Consider the following 16,152-nt stretch of genomic DNA (forward strand, 5'->3'; position numbering starts at 1 on the left):
TGACAAAAGGGTATTTTAGTATTGCAGTGGTTGGGGTCAGAGGGTAAATGGCTGAGTTGATGAGTTGAGACTTGAAGATGTAGAGGCCCAGATTGTAGTAAGAGGAAATAAAGGGAAGTCTGTGGTGCATGAATGTAAGATTTTTTTTCCCCTTAATGGTCATCTGAATATACAGGTCAGATATAGGTTTTGCTTTAAAAAGAGAGGGTTCGGAGGGCCCAAGAACACAGGAAGAGGGACTTTAGCAGCCTTGAACTGAATTTGATAAGTTTACATTGGGCATCTTCTTTCAGTTTGAGAGATGAAGATATCTGTAGAGAGTACAGGACTGTGGTGGTCCTGAGACTTGAAGAATAGAAAAGTTTCAGCCTTTCTAAGAGACAACTCAGGAGGGTCAACCATCAGTCTTTAGAGTGTGAGATAGAATACTAGTAATAATAGTGTACTTCTGTTAGTCTTTTATACAAATAAATTACATGCAATACAGTCTTCTATACAATATTGATTGTATAATCAACTAGTATTTGGGATCGTGTTACATAGGGATGAAGAATCATAGGGAAGGTATGTGCCTTAAATGTTTTATAGTCAAGTGTATAAATGCTCAGATATTATCAGTTTTTTGATGTAGAGCTGAGGCCTTCTCTTTAGGATATTTTAAAAGTGACTTGCCTTTTTCAAATTGTTCGGCTTAAGTTTCAGAAACAAAACATTTTCTTTTTGCACTCATACTTTTGATATAAAATTTTTTTTTCTTCTTCTTAAATCAATATACTTTTGATATAAAATTTAGCTAAGATATATTGGCAAGGTGAATTTTGGACAAATACAAGATAACTTACTCTTGGTAGGAATGCACTTCAGTCGTTGGGAGAAAAATGAGGTGCTATACCAAAAAGGACTCCTCATTCCCCACAAAAGGAAATGGAAACTTGGGAGCATTCCCCACAAAAGGAAATGGAAACTTGGGAGTTATGGTTTATCAGTGGTTTTAGGACTGATGAGAATCTGGTTTTATCTTGAATCTAATGCTTTTCCTGTTATATAGTGTTGCAAGGTGATAAGGAATAATATGTGAAATATTGTTGAGTGGTGAAGAAGTGATAGGCTGTGTATATTTTTTTAATATAATAGCTTTATTGAGATATAATTCACATACCATGCAAGTCACCAGTTTATAGTGTACAATTTGAGGTTTGTGTGTATTGACAGACTTGTGCAGCCACAACCACAATTGATTTTAGAATATCTTCATCATCCCCTAAAAGAAATCCTGTATCCATTACCTCCCCATCTCCTCCCTGTCCAGAGTCAACCACTAATCTATCTTTTCTCTGTATATTGATAGATTTGTCTGTTCATAAAATGGAATAATGTAATGTGTAACCTTTTGTGACTGGCTTCTTTCACTTAGCCTAATTGTTTCAGATTCATCTATGTTGTAGCATGTACCAGTATTTTTTATGGCACACTCCACTGGATGGATACACCACATTTTATTTATCCATTCATCAGTTGATGACATTTGTATTGTTTCTGCCTTTTGACTGTAATACAAATAATGCTATTATGACAGTTTCTGTAGTATAGGGTTATCACCCTATTGTGAACACTTGTACACATATTTTTGCATGGATGTATGTTTTAATTTCTTTTGCTGTATACCCGGGAGTGGAATGGTTAGGACATATTTTATTTTTGAGGAACTGCCAGACTGTTTTCCAAAGTGGCTGTACTATTTTATCTTCCTACCAGCAGTGTGTGAAGGGGGTTCTAGCCATACACTTGCCAACACTTGTTATCTTTGTTTTGATTATGGCCTTCTTAGGCCATATATATGTTATATATATGTTTTAAAAAGATTATATTTTTCTAACTATAACAGTAATAAATGCCCTTTGTAGATATTTTGGAAAATACAGAAAAGCATAAAAGATAAAAACATCATTTATTTAAAATCACTATTTAGAAATAATATTAAGTTATTTATCTCTGTTTCAATGTAATTTTTAAAAAATGGATAAAATTATATATAATTTTGAGTCCTGCCCCTTTTTTTAAAATTGTTGTTTAACATCATTCTGCCCCCCTTTTTTTGAAATTGTATTTTAATTTTATCCTATCAAAGAATGTCTATTCTGTTCTCTCTGGCTTTTGTGTTCTTATTACTTTAAAAAATTTTTACAATTATTTCAGAGGAGCCAGACATGGAATAGGGATAAATATTTGCGGTTAATCTAACATGTTTAACTAGAAATTACTTCTAGGTTAACTGTAGCATAATGTTCCATCTGCTGAATAAACCATAATTTAGCCAACTATTTTCTCTATTTCAGGCATTTATATTCCTTAGAATTTTTCTTTATAAATAATGTAAAATTTCTTTTAAAATAATGTAAAAAAATTTTCTTTATAAATAGTATAAAAAAATTTGTATATAAAATTCTCTCTGCATTTTGCATTCATGGGAACAGAGTTACTAGGTCAACAGCTATGAACGTATTAAAGATTCTTGTTACGTATTGACAAATTTACTTTTCAGAATGGTTGTCAAATTTACATTTCCTCTAGCAAATGTATACTTATTCCTTTCTTAGTGTACCTTCACTAGTAATGAGTAAATGGGTGACAGTGAATTTTAAGGTCATTGGAGCAGGCATCTTACGGGTTTGTTCACTGATATATGTATTGCTGGTAGATAGTAGGCACTGAATATATGTGGAATTACTCCCAGTAGGAAAGAGAAGAGTTTCTCTGAAAGACAAGGAAGTAATTTGCCATTCACCATTCCAGGGCTTCCCTGGTGGCTCAGTGGTAAAGAAGCTACCTACAATGCACAAGCCACAGGAGATAGATGCAGGTTCAATCCCTGGGTTGGGAAGATTCCCTGGAGAAGGAAATGGCAACCCACTCTAGTATTCTTGCATGGAGAATTCCATGGACAGAGGAGACTGGCAAGCTACAGTCCACGGGGTAGTAAAGAATCAGACATACTGAAGCGACTTAGCACGCACTTAGCACACATGCACATTCCAGGAGAGTAGCCTTGTTATACTGACCGTATAACAGCTTGTGTTTTAATAAAAAAGGGATGAAAGAGTAAAAATTAAGCTTTTTTGAGGAACTTGTTTTAAATTTTATTTTGTTTAAACATTTACATGTTTTGGAAGTCAGAGTGACACTTTGAAATCTTAGCTTCTATCCCTGTTTCTTTACCGTCCTTTATTGGTAACCAATCCCCTTGACTCTCCCGTCCCCTGCCTCTTTTTTTTAAGCAATTTCTTATGGTTCTTTACAGTACTTTTTAGTAAAATTTAACCAATAAAAATAGATATTCTTTCTTCCCTTTTCCCTCCCCTTGTTAAGAACACAGACTATAACAACATATATGTACATTCTCTGATGATGTTTCCATGGAAATACAGAGTGCTTCCTTAATCATTTTAATACTCGCATCATATTCCTTATAGTGGATGCATCATAGGTGATTTTACCAATCCTCTTAGGTTGTTTTCAGTGTTTCACTTTTATAGATTATCCCACAATAATCGTGCTGTACACTTTATTTTGTGAGTGTGCAATTGTATCTGTAGGAATGATACTTTTGAACTGTGGTATTGGAGAAGACTCTTGAGAGTCCCATGGACTGCAAGGAGATCCAACCAGTCCATTCTAAAGGAGATCAGTCCTGGGTGTTCTTTGGAAGGAATGATGCTAAAGCTGAAACTCCAGTACTTTGGCCACCTCATGCGAAGAGTTGACTCATTGGAAAAGACTCTGATGCTGGGAGGGATTGGGGGCAGGAGGAGAAGGGGATGACAGAGGATGAGATAGCTGGATGGCATCACCAACTCGATGGACATGGGTTTGGGTGAATTGCGGGAGTTGGTGATGGACAGGGAGGCCTGGCGTGCTGTGATTCATGGGGTCGCAAAGAGTCGGACACGACTGAGCGACTGAACTGAACTGAACTGAATTGTATCTGTAGGAAAATGTACCAGAAGGAGGATTGTTGGGTCAAAGAATAAGTACATTCTTGATACTGTAGATAACAGGATATCTAGCAATAGAGAATGCTCATTTCTTGGAGTGCCTTAGGGTACCTTTTGAAAAGGTCTATAGAGTCATTGCCCCATAATGTATGTATACTCAAGTACTATGGAAGGACTGTTATGATGATGACCCTTGTATCATCAAGAAATAGGTAATTTTGCTTAGATGGTGAGGAGATTCACAATGTACTTGAAAAAAATGTTATCGGTGATGAAAGATTTAACTTAGAACCTTTAAATGACAAATACTCCTTTTCTTGTTTTTTCTCTCCAGAGAGATTCTTTCCGTATATAGTTGAGATTTTTTAGTAAGTAAGTTCTTCTTGGCTAAATTCTCAAGTTCTAAAAACTAAGTTCAATAATGATATATGTTACATGAAACCTACCAAGTGTTACAACTATTGTTTTAAACATGGCTGTTATTAGTAACTAATAACCTACCATGTTTCTTTTCTCTCTTTTTTTCTTTGTCGTTCAGCCTTTAACATTCCACATTCTGCATTGTACATGGTGAATCACTACTGTTTTGCACCAGTGTGCCCACTTGTGTGCCTATAAAGTACAAGCTCCAGATTGAAAAAGCTTCTAGATGGATCCTTTCCATGTTTGGTGTTTTTTCTACAAACTCTGTGCCTCAGCAACCCTTTCTAAGTGGTAAGTGGTATGTATGTATTGTGCTTTTAAAAAGGAGTAATAGGGATTTGTAAAACAGCTAATTCATTTGAATTACCTTCCCCTTTTTTGTGCCATGTTCTCTTTTCACACATGGGTAAGCACCTATTCTTTTGTGTATGTGTGGTAATTTTCAAAATCATATCTAAGAATAACAATAATACCTAATTTTTGGAGATTTCAGAACATTTTTCCATATTATAATCTGGGTATAGTATAATATGCAGTATTTATGAAGAATACAAAAATATGTAAACAACTTTTTGTGTGTGCACTTTTATATGCTCTGTATTAGCTATTTTTTTATCATTTCATTTTCATTTTGAATGAAGTACAAGTGGTACTTACTGATGTCACAAGATCATAGTTTATATTTATTTCATAACTAGAGATTTTTACAAGTGTTTTTTAAATAATGATCTAAACTTATATTTACTGCTATAGGTGATTACCATTTTTAGTGGTTATTACAATAAGTGAGCTTTCAAAACTGGGTTTACTAAAACTAGTTTTATTTGGGAAGAAAATTGTTTTATGGAATGATAAAAATGTTAGAAGTAGAAAAGCTGTGAAAATAAGAGTAATTTCATGTCCAAACTAGAACTTGCATGGTAAGTGAATTGTGTTAGTATTTTATGATTTGTTATTGGTTCTGTTTTCATTTTGCTAGAGCCATGGATTCCAACTTTAGGTCTGTACTCTATATTTTCTTATTATAAGGCTGAGGTAGTTCTTCCTATTGCTATCTTTTCCTACCTACTTAGGTATTTTGAATCCACTGAGTCAAGAGCATCCTCTTGACATAATTGTAAATTATGTGCACATTTATGGAATTGATAAGAGAAGTATGTAATGCCACCTCTTCTTTTTATAGCATGGCACTGTGTGTCCCTTTTCATATTTTTAACCTTTTTTTGGAAGCATAGGTGCTAGTTAGCCAATATGTTTTTTGAATGTCTCTGAGATTTATTCAAAACACATGTTTTGGGGTGGGGTGCAGAAGAGTAAAATTGAGCAGAACAAGTTGCTGACATGGGAAACGATTAAAATTATTGATGTAAAATATTGAAGACTCATTTTGAGTGTCAGTCAACAAAGAGTTACCAAATTTTTATTTATAAATAAAATATATATGATAACATTTAGCACTGTAAAGAGGTAAGTCTCCAAATAGAAACCATGTAGGTAGATGAGGAGATTGAGTGAAGAATGAGGTACTCCTTAGCTCTAATTCTAATAATTAATTACATAGTGTTCTTAAGTGCAAGTTAATTAGTCTTCATAGCCCTTGGTTTCCTCATCTATGAAATGAGTGAATTAACTAAATAATTTATAAGGTTTCTTTTTTGGTGCTTTCATACACACAACACTTTATGTCTGTAATGAACAAATTGATAGATATTTGTTTTTTTGAGGATACCTTTTCTTTCCCAACCTATCTGATAGAGATATTTTTAGGCTGCTTTCTTTGAATCGTGGGGTTAGAATAAGGTCCCACTGTCAATTAGTCATTGTCTTTGGATTGTGATATCTTGCTTTTATTCTTTTTCTTCACATTCTTATCCTTCTGTTGTCTTGACCGTTAGAATTCTTCACTTAACTCATTTGTTCCCTTTCTGTCTCTTGTATCTTATTAGTTACTCTCATCATGTTTCCTTGACCTGTTTAGTATCCATTGTTTTCACCTTCATATTTTCCAGGATCACTGCATCTTATACCAGTGATTCTAATCCTGGGACCCTTTTAAAAAATACAGATTCCTTCTAAAATGAGCTTGGGAAAGGGTGAGCTTGGCAGGTAGCTGAAACCTACTAGAAACCAGTGTTACTAGCTCACCAGGACTGGAGTCCCAAGGTCTCATAGACTGTCACTTCTTGCCTTAGATCACATCATCAATTAGTTGTACTTCTGAGGCCTTGGAGTCTCCTCTCATGATCATAACACTTGATTTCTGTTCTTTTTCTTTATTATGACTTGTTTCTTGGCATTTTCTTGCTTTTCTAATTAAAACCCAATCCTCGTGATCATATTCGCAGCAGCATCTTATGTTCTGTTGCCTTTTTAACATTCTGAAGACCCTGTCCAAACCACAAACCTAAGTTAATTTGCCAAATATATATTTCCTAGTTCTAGCTGCCTGATGCAGTTGGAAAAGGTCACATAACTAAGTTTGGATCTAGTAGGCAGTCATTTACTTTATCTCTAGACCAGTTCTTTCCAAGCTTGGCTTTTTACCCGTCTTTAGAAGACCCCACACCTTGTCACAGTCAAGTTGCCTTTTGGGGGTAACCTAGCATACTTCTTGACCTGTTCTTTTTTACTTCAGAATTTTTCAGTGCCTAAAGAGGAAGTGTTATATCTTATTATAATTTTTATTATAGAAAACTTAAGACATATAAAAGTTACAGACTAGTGTAATGAATCCCCTTGTATTCATTACTCAGGTTCAGTGATTATCATGTCATGGCCAAATTGTCTTGTCTCTCACCAACTTCCCTCCCATTCCTATACTATTTTAAAGAAAATTCTAGGCATCATAAAATTTATTTGTATTTTTCTGTTGATACCGTTATACCATTAGTAACTTTGAAAAAGTAATTCCCATATAGTCAAATATCCAGTTAATGTTAATTGTAATTCTCACACATTTTGGAGAAGGCAGTGGCACCCCACTCCAGTACTCTTGCCTGGAAAATCCCATGGACGGAGGAGCCTGGTAGGCTGCAGTCCATGGGGTCGCTAAGAGTTGGACACGACTGAGCGACTTCACTTTCATTTTTCCCTTTCATGCATTGGAGAAGGAAATGGCAACCCACTCCAGTGTTCTTGCCTTGGAGAATCCCAGGGACGGGGGAGCCTGGTGGGCTGCCGTCTATGGGGTTGCACAGAGTTGGATACGACTGAAGCGACTTAGCAGCAGCAGCAGCATCACACAACCTCATGGAATGCAGGATCTTAGTTCCCTGTGCAAGGGTGGAATTTGTGCCCCCTGCAGTTGAACCATGGAGTCCTAGACCCTGGATTGCCAGGGAAGTCCCCCACACGCTCTAAAAACAGTTGACTGGATAGGCTCAGGGTCTAGATACGCCCTTTCCCCATTGCAGTTGGTTGATTTTTCTCTTAAGGTTTCATCCTGCTTTCCTTTTTGTCTTTAAAATTTATTTGTTGGATAAATTGGTCTTTGTCTCGTAGATGTGGATATTCCTGATTACATTCCTGTGCAGTGATTAAGCATACTCATCTGACCTTTGTATTTCATGTTAATTGGTAGTTGGATCTAGAGACTTGCTTAGACTCCAGTTCAGATTCTTTCAGCAAGTCTTTGTCTTTGGGCAAGTGTCTGTCTTTTTCTGCTGATTAGCTGCCATTTGTGCTCCAGGATATAGATCAGATCTTACATTTTCTGTAAGGAGGCAGATAGTGTATATTTTAGGCCTTATGGCCCATCTGGTCTCCTCTGCTGCTATTAGTAAATTCTGCTGTTGCAATGAGAAAGCTGCAGTTGACAAAATGTAAATGAATGGGCATGACTGTGTTCCAGTAAAACTGTATTTATAAAAATAGGTGATGGGCTTCCTGCTTGAAATCTATTAAATCATTAAGATTTGCAAAATGGTGATATTTTAATATTATAACTTTCAGTTCAGTTCAGTCGCTCAGTCATGTCTGACTCTTTTCGACCCCATGAATTGCAGCATGCCAGGCCTCCCTGTCCATCACCAGCTCCCGGAGTTCACTCAGACTCACGTCCATTGAGTCAGTGATGCCATCCAGCCATCTCATCCTCTGTTGTCCCCTTCTTCTCCTGCCCCCAATCCCTCCCAGCATCAGAGTCTTTTCCAATGAGTCAGCTCTTCGCATGAGGTGGCCAAAGTACTGGAGTTTCAGCTTTAGCATCATTCCTTCCAAAGAAATCCCAGGGCTGATCTCCTTCAGAATGGACTGGTTGGATCTCCTCGCAGTCCAAAGGACTCTCAAGAGTCTTCTCCAACACCACAGTTCAAAAGCATCAATTATAACTTTACTGTTCATTTATTAGGTGGAATGGTCTGTAAAGAGAAGCTATTCCATGTACTATTTGTTATGTGGTTGTTATTGTTGTTCAGTTGCTTCGTTGTGTCTGACTCTTTGCAACCCCATGGACTGCAGCCCGCCAGGATTCCCTATCCTTCACTGAATCCTGGAGTTTGCTCAAACTCATGTCCATTTGCCGGGGACCAGCGCCGGGCTGATCCAGGGTATTCGAAGGAGAGACGGCGTAGGCGAAGATCAGGAAACAATTGCTTAATTAAATGTTAATTAAGGATATAAAGAGTAATAGAATGAGGATAGCTCAGTAAAATTCAGTGAAGAAAAGAGGCTGAAATAAGGATAGCTCAGTGAGGAAATTTAGTGCAGAAAAGAGGCTGAATAATTCAGCCAGAAGGTAAGAGAAAGAACGACATGGTGAGACCAAGTTTCGGTGAACAAGGCCCGTACTTTATTTTCCAAAGTAGTTTTTATACCTTAAGTTATGCATAGAGGATAATGGGGGAAGGGGTAGAGTCTTGCAGCAAACCAGGCTTTCTTCCTGCAAACTTATCATATGCAAAAGCTTAGGTGATTTGCATTATCTTCTGGCCCGGAGGCCTGTGAACATTTTAAGACCTTTTCTTCAGAAAACTTATTTTTCTCTAAAGGTGATTGGTCAGGAGCCACCCTCCAAAAGCATTAGATAAAGTTGCATTCCTACAGCGCAAAGGTGTGGTGGGCTATAACAAGAGAAAGAATTAACTCAAGGGTCCCAGGTTACAAACATTAAAGCTACTACTTACACCAATTATATTAATCAATACACTGCCAGGGACACAGCAGGTAAGGGATATGGAAACTTAGCAGCAAACATTGGCCCAACAAGTGAAAATCCCTTCACCAATACAATTTCTAATCAATCTTTTAACTACTCAAAAGAATCTGTGTTTAGATAGTTTAGAACATCTCCTGCCTCTCACAGTTGGGAGGCTCTGAACAATCACATGTGGCCGGAAAAACCTATTCAGGCAGGCTAGAGGATTTCCAAAGGAGTTTGTAGGTTAAACACTGTCACACCCAGGAATTATTAACTGGAGCTGTAAGCTAACTTTTTTCAGAGAGGTAGTGGGGGACAGCCCCCCGTAAAGTCAAAGGTGTAGGTGAAAGCACAAAGCAGAAAGTAGGCAGACTCTGGTTTTGGGGGTAGATTGCTCGAGAATTTCCAGGGAGACTCCTGAGGCTTGATCCCGCCTTTGCGTATGCCAAGCCTCCTTCCTCATGACCTTTGCCAGAGGCGGAGCTCGCTCCCCGCATCCATTGACTGATGCCAATGAGTTTATGCTATATAGTAGTACAGTTGATATGGGAAAGGTAGGACAAAAGCTTGACAGTTTCCCTTAGCTTACCTATTTCAATATAGTGCCTTGATTATATTTGCTTTTTCCAACAGTGACTGATTAGGGTCTCCCCTTCACCTCTAGATTCTTTATAGACTCTTTAAACATATTGGAGTTTTTAAAAATTCACTATGTTAATTACCATTGTTAATGCTTAAATTACTTAATCTTTGGCCAGTGGGACTCTTAAAGTTGCTTACTGAGTTATTTTGACATGACTAGTAATTTTTGATAGCTTCTTGATTATCTAGTATAACTCATGTACATTTCATCCCCATACCTGGTGTCAGCAATGTCTCCAAGGAGTCCTGATTCCTTTATTGGGGAATAGAATTTTAAGACCACAGTTTGGGCTCTAGGGGTTCTCATTGCTAGTGGGTTGACCATTGTTTTAGGCCTTTTCAATTCTCAGAACTAGGGAATTTTTTTTTTTTTTTAGGACAGAGTACCTCATGAATTCATACTGACATTTCCAATTCAGTTTCAATACTATCAGATTTTTTGTTAATCTTTTTTATTTTATATCTGTATTTTTCAGCTGAGAATTCTAGTTCTCAGTAACACTAAGAATAATATTTTATTAAAATATTTCATAATTACTCATTTATAGTACCCTCATTATACATGTAACAGTCTCAGAGTAGCAGTACAGGCATTTTGTCTTGTCTGGTTTCTTTTCTCATTTCTGTGAGATTTAGCCATGTTGTTGTATGAAATAGTAGTTTTGTTTTATTTTGTTTTTTTCCATTTCTGTATAGTAAGTATTCTGTTGTGTGAAATGCCATGATTTATTTATGCCTTTTCTAGTTGGTAGATATTTGCATTGCTTCTAGTTAGGGGCTGTTAGGAATCAGGTTGCCATGAGCACTCTTGTATGCAGCTTTTGGTTGGCGTATGTACTTTCTTCTCTTGGCTATAGTCCAGCAATGGAATTTGCAGTTCATTTTTGGACTTAGGGCTCATTTCCCTAGGAATGTTTACTCAGTGGCCTGTGTTTGTTAGTTATCTGTTCAGTTCAGTTCAGTTCAATCGCTCAGTCGTGTCTGACTCTTTGCGACCCCATGAATCGCAGCACGCCAGGCCTCCCTGTCCATCACCAACTCCCGGAGTTCACTCAAACTCATGTCCATCGAGTTGGTGATGCCATCCAGCCATCTCATCCTCTGTCGTCCCCTTCTCCTCCTGCCCCCAATCCGTCCCAGCATCAGAGTCTTTTCCAATGAGTCAACTCTTTGCATGCGGTGGCCAAAGTACTGGAGTTTCAGCTTTAGCATCATTCCTTCCAAAGAAATCCCAGGGCTGATCTCCTTCAGGATGGACTGGTTGAATCTCCTTGCAGTCCAAGGGACTCTCAAGAGTCTTCTCCAACACCACAGTTCAGAATCGTCAATTTTTCGGCACTCAGCCTTCTTCACAGCCCACCTCTCACATCCATACATGACCACTGGAAAAACCATAGCCTTGACTAGACGAACCTCTGTTGGCAAAGTAATGTCTCTGCTTTTGAATATGCTGTCTAGGTTGGTCATAACTTTCCTTCCATTGCTGTGTAACAAATCACCTCAAAAGTTAATGGCGTAACGCAGCAAATGTTATTATCTCACAGTTGCTATGAGTCAGTTTTTGTGGGGTGCAGTTTAACTGGGTACCTCTAGCTTACATGACTGTACCTCATGTAGCTACAGTCAGGGTGTTAGCTGGGGTGCATATATCCCTGGGCTCGGTTGGAGGAGCCACAAATGAGCCTTCTGGAGGTGCTTCAAGCACACATAGGTCATCATTGGTAGGTCTCAGGTCCTTTCTGGCTGTTGGCTTGAGACCAGTTCCTGTGCCTCTCCATGGGGCCGCTAACATCATGGCAGTTGGTTGTGAGTTCAGAGCAAGGGAGGGAAGACTATCCTTTTTAATGGCCTTTTTAGTAACCTGTTCTTTGAGTGACAACTGAACAGGTATGCTGTGTTCTTTTACTTAATTTTTAAATTGTTGTGGTAAAATAAACATAACATAAAATGTCAATTTTAATCATTTTTAAGTGTATAGTTATGCCACCAACAGAGTATACATCTAAGTTATTTTATTTTAAATATTCTGATATTTAATAACTTCTAAAATGTAGTTTGGTTTTATAATCATATATAATAATTTCATGCCTCCAAAGTCATCCCCATAAAACAAGGTTTATTGAAAGGAGTCTGACTTTTATATTTTCTCTACCCTTTTCTCTTTTTTCTCTTTCTAAGTAGAAAAGAAAACTTGCTAAAAACCTAAGTTTATTCTTCCATTCTGCTTTTTAAAAAATATTCCTCTTTAGACAAATGATAATATATGCCTTGCTTTTTTCACTTAATGTATTATGGAGATCACTCATTAGTAATAAATTATTAATTCCTTTTTATAGCTACATAATATCTCATTGCATGAATAAAAAAGACATAGCTTATTTAACCAATTTTCAGTTGATAGGCATCTGAGTTGTTTCTAATTTTTTGCAAATAGCACTGCAGTTGGTAACTTTATTATCCATATATATACCTTTTTATGTTTTTGCCACTGTATATTTGGGACAGATTCCTGGATGTGGTATTGCAGGATCAAAGGGAAAATGAGTACACAGATTTATAGCTATTGACAGATTTATCCTCATGAGAATCAAATCTCTTTGTGTACCCATCAGTAAAATATGAGAGTGCCTCTTCGTGTGTATATATATATATCAGATCAGATCAGTCGCTCAGTCGTGTCCAACTCTTTGTGACCCCATGAATCGCAGCACGCCAGGCCTCCCTGTCCATCACCAACTCCCAGAGTTCACTCAGACTCTGTCGTCCCCTTCTCCTCTTGCCCCCAATCCCTCCCAGCATCAGAGTCTTTTCCAATGAGTCACCTCTTCGCATGAGGTGGCCAAAGTACTGGAGTTTCAGCTTTAGCATCATTCCTTTCAAAGAAATCCCAGGGCTGATCTCCTTTAGGATGGACTGGTTGGATCTCCTTGCAGTCCAAGGGACTCTCAAGAGTCTTCTCCAACACCACAGTTCAAAAGCATCAATTCTTCGGTGCTCAGCCTTCATATATATATACAGAATACATATATTTGTAACCTTATCAATAGAATATATTGTGAGAATTTTTTTTTCGTCCTAATGGAATCTCATAGTGTTAATTTTCGTCTCTCATTATGAGTCAGATTGAATATCTTTTTTATAATTTACAGTTTTATATTTACACATTTCAGAACCATTTACATCAACTGTGGATTCTTTTAGACATAACATAGCATGTTTATCTTGTACACATTAGGCTGAGTATCTTTTTTATATGGGTGAGAAGCATTTGCATTTCTTTTTTTGTTAACTGCCCATTTCTTTAGCTCTTTTTCTATAGGTTTGTTGGTGTTTTCTATTTTACAAGCTTTTTACATCTTAGGAATATCCATATTTTATCCAGTTGTTTCTTCTTCCTACCAGTTAAATAGAGATATTCTCTATTCTGCTTTTCCATATTCTGCCTTTAGCTTGTTTTGTTTTGCTTCTCATCCTTTTCTATTAATGTTACATTTTTTTCTTCTGGCTAAACAATTATTTAGTATTTAATGACTACTTCTGCAGCTCAAACCTATTCCATGATTTCTTCAAATTCAGCATACCTCAGATAGACTTTGACTTTATCCACAAAACTGATGTTCCCTTTGTCAGGTAATGGCATTATTGTTTTCCTCCTTGGGAACTTGAAGCAGTCTTCTGTGATTTACTTATTGTTAATTCAGCAAGTATTTGTTGAGTACCCACCAAGTGCCAGGTACTGGACTAGTCATTAAGTAATTATAATCCTAGCTTTCAGGTAACAGTCTGATGTGGGAATAGCTAGTAAACACAAACCCATGTCTAAACAGGTAGTATGTATTTCAAGAGAGAAGTTAAGGGTGGGACACATGATTAGATTGGAGAGTTTAGGAATAGTCTTTTGGAGACTAATAGTCTTTTTAAAAAAGATTTATTTATTTTATTTTTTGGCTTTGGTGGGTGTTTGTTGCTGTATGCGGGCTTTCTCTAGTTGTGATGAGTAGGGGCTGCTCTCTAGTTTCAGTGTGAGGGCTTCTCATTGCGGTGGCTTCTCTTGTTTTAGACTCTAGGCATATGGGCTTTAGTAGTTGCAGTGTGGCCTCAGTTGTTTTGACTTGCAGGCTTTAGACTCTGACTTCAGTAATTGTGGTACACCAGCTCTGCTGCCACCGCATGTGGGATCTTCCCAGACCAGGGATCGAACTGGTGTCCCCTGCATTGCAAGGCAGATTCTTAACCACTGGGCCACGAGGGAAACCCAAGGAAGTGACTTTTAAACTGGGATTTGAAGGTTTGTTAGGGTTCACCTGGTGAAAAAAATTGGAGTTCCAGGTATAGGAAACAGCATGTGGAATGATCCTGAGGCACAAGAGAAGTTGAACTTAATTTTAGGAAATGAAATGGCCCATTTGGCTGGCATGTAGGCAGAAGAGGTAGAGAGCTATGAGGTGTGATCTGATTTACTTTGTAAAATGAGGTTGAGGGGTGCATGCAGAGGTTGGTTAGGAGGCTGTGGTGGTAACTGAGAAGTAGTGATATCCTGTTCATTCTTCTGTGAAATTCTTTCAGTTCTATACCTTTAGTGCTTTGTTCATTCTGCCCTAATTCAAAAAGTCATCTCTTGACTGGTCTGATAGGTTTTTATACAAATTGGTCCCACTCTGTTTAGTCTGCTTCAAAAGCGAAGAAATCACAAGTCTGTTCATATCACTGTCTTTCTTGAAAACTCATGGTGGCTTCCTGGTATTGTTAATTTTATGTGTCTACTTGACAGAGCTGAGGGACGCCCAGAGAGCTGGTTAAACATTATTTCTGGGTGTATCTGTGAGCGTGTTTCCAGAGGAGATTAGTGTTTAAATTACCAGTGTGGGTGGCTGTCATCCAATCATTGAGGATCCAAATAGAATCAAAAGGCAGTGGAAGGGTGAACTTGTTCTGTCTCCTTGGGGCTTCCATCTTCTCCTGTCCTCAGACGTTTGAGTTCTTGGGCTTTTGGATTCTGGGACTTATACCAGCAGCACATCATCCTTCTGCTCTCCAGGTGGCTCAATGGTAAAGAATCCACCTGCCAATGCAGGAGACGCAGGAAATGTGGGTTCAATCCTGGGTTGGGAAGATCCTCTGAAGGAGGAAGTGGCAACCCACTCCAGTATTCTTGCCTGGAAAATCCTGCAGACAGAGGAGCCTGGCAGGTTACAGTCCATGGAGTATCAAAAAGTCAGGCATGACTGAGCATGCCGCATGCACATCACCTTCACCCCCCAACCCCAAACCCTTCTGGCTTCAGACTGAGAATTTTACCATTAGCTCCTCTGTGTCTCAGGCCTTCAGACTCACACTGAATTTTATCACTGGTTTTCCTGGGTCTCCAGCTTGCAAATGGCAGATCATGGGACTTCTCAGCCACTGTAACTGTGTGTATGTTAGTCGCTCAGTTGTGTCCAACCCTTTGCGACCCCATGGACTGTAGCCCACCAGGCTCCTCTGTCCATGGAATTCTCCAGGCAAGAATACTGGAATGGATTGCCATTCCCTTCTCCGGGGGATCTTCCTGATCCAGGGATCAAACCCAGGTCTTTTTGCTTTCTAGGCAGATTCTTTGCCATCTGAGCCACCAGGAAAACCAATTATAATAAATATCCTCTTATATATCTATTTTTATCCCATTGGTTTTGTTTCTGTATAGTCTGTGAAACCTAACACATTCCCTCATTGTAGACAAATGAAAGCCCGCCTGAAATTGAAGCCTTTATCATTTTCTATAAGCTTTAAGTTCTGCTCCTTTGAGACTACTTCTCTTTAGAAGATCAAGTCTGGTATTTTTCTATCTCTTTTTTTTTAACTCATCTTCATCCTTGTCATGATATCTCTGCCTCTTGAACCCTTCTTCCCCCCTCTCTTTTTTTTTTCCTTTCTCCTAAAGTCTCCATTTATATCCCCTAATCCTTCTTAAATCCTCTC

At 38.1% G+C, this 16,152-nt stretch overlaps 1 protein-coding gene across 16 annotated transcripts in view; it reads left to right on the forward strand.

The window, feature by feature from the left end:
• Window positions 1–16,152, forward strand: part of FRYL (FRY like transcription coactivator) — a 269,726-nt gene that overhangs the window by 39,364 nt on the left and 214,210 nt on the right. For all 16 annotated transcript variants that reach the window (XR_015165432.1, XM_086405843.1, XM_086405844.1 and 13 more), the window contains exon 2: window positions 4,531–4,706. The gene's annotated coding sequence lies outside the window, so the exon portion shown is untranslated. The remainder of the gene's footprint in view (window positions 1–4,530; window positions 4,707–16,152) is intronic.

The sequence above is a fragment of the Bos grunniens genome, chromosome 6 (genome assembly GCF_055505025.1).
Source record: "Bos grunniens cultivar Pamir isolate PY7600 chromosome 6, Bosgru_T2T1.0, whole genome shotgun sequence".
NCBI classification, from domain to species: domain Eukaryota; kingdom Metazoa; phylum Chordata; class Mammalia; order Artiodactyla; family Bovidae; genus Bos; species Bos grunniens.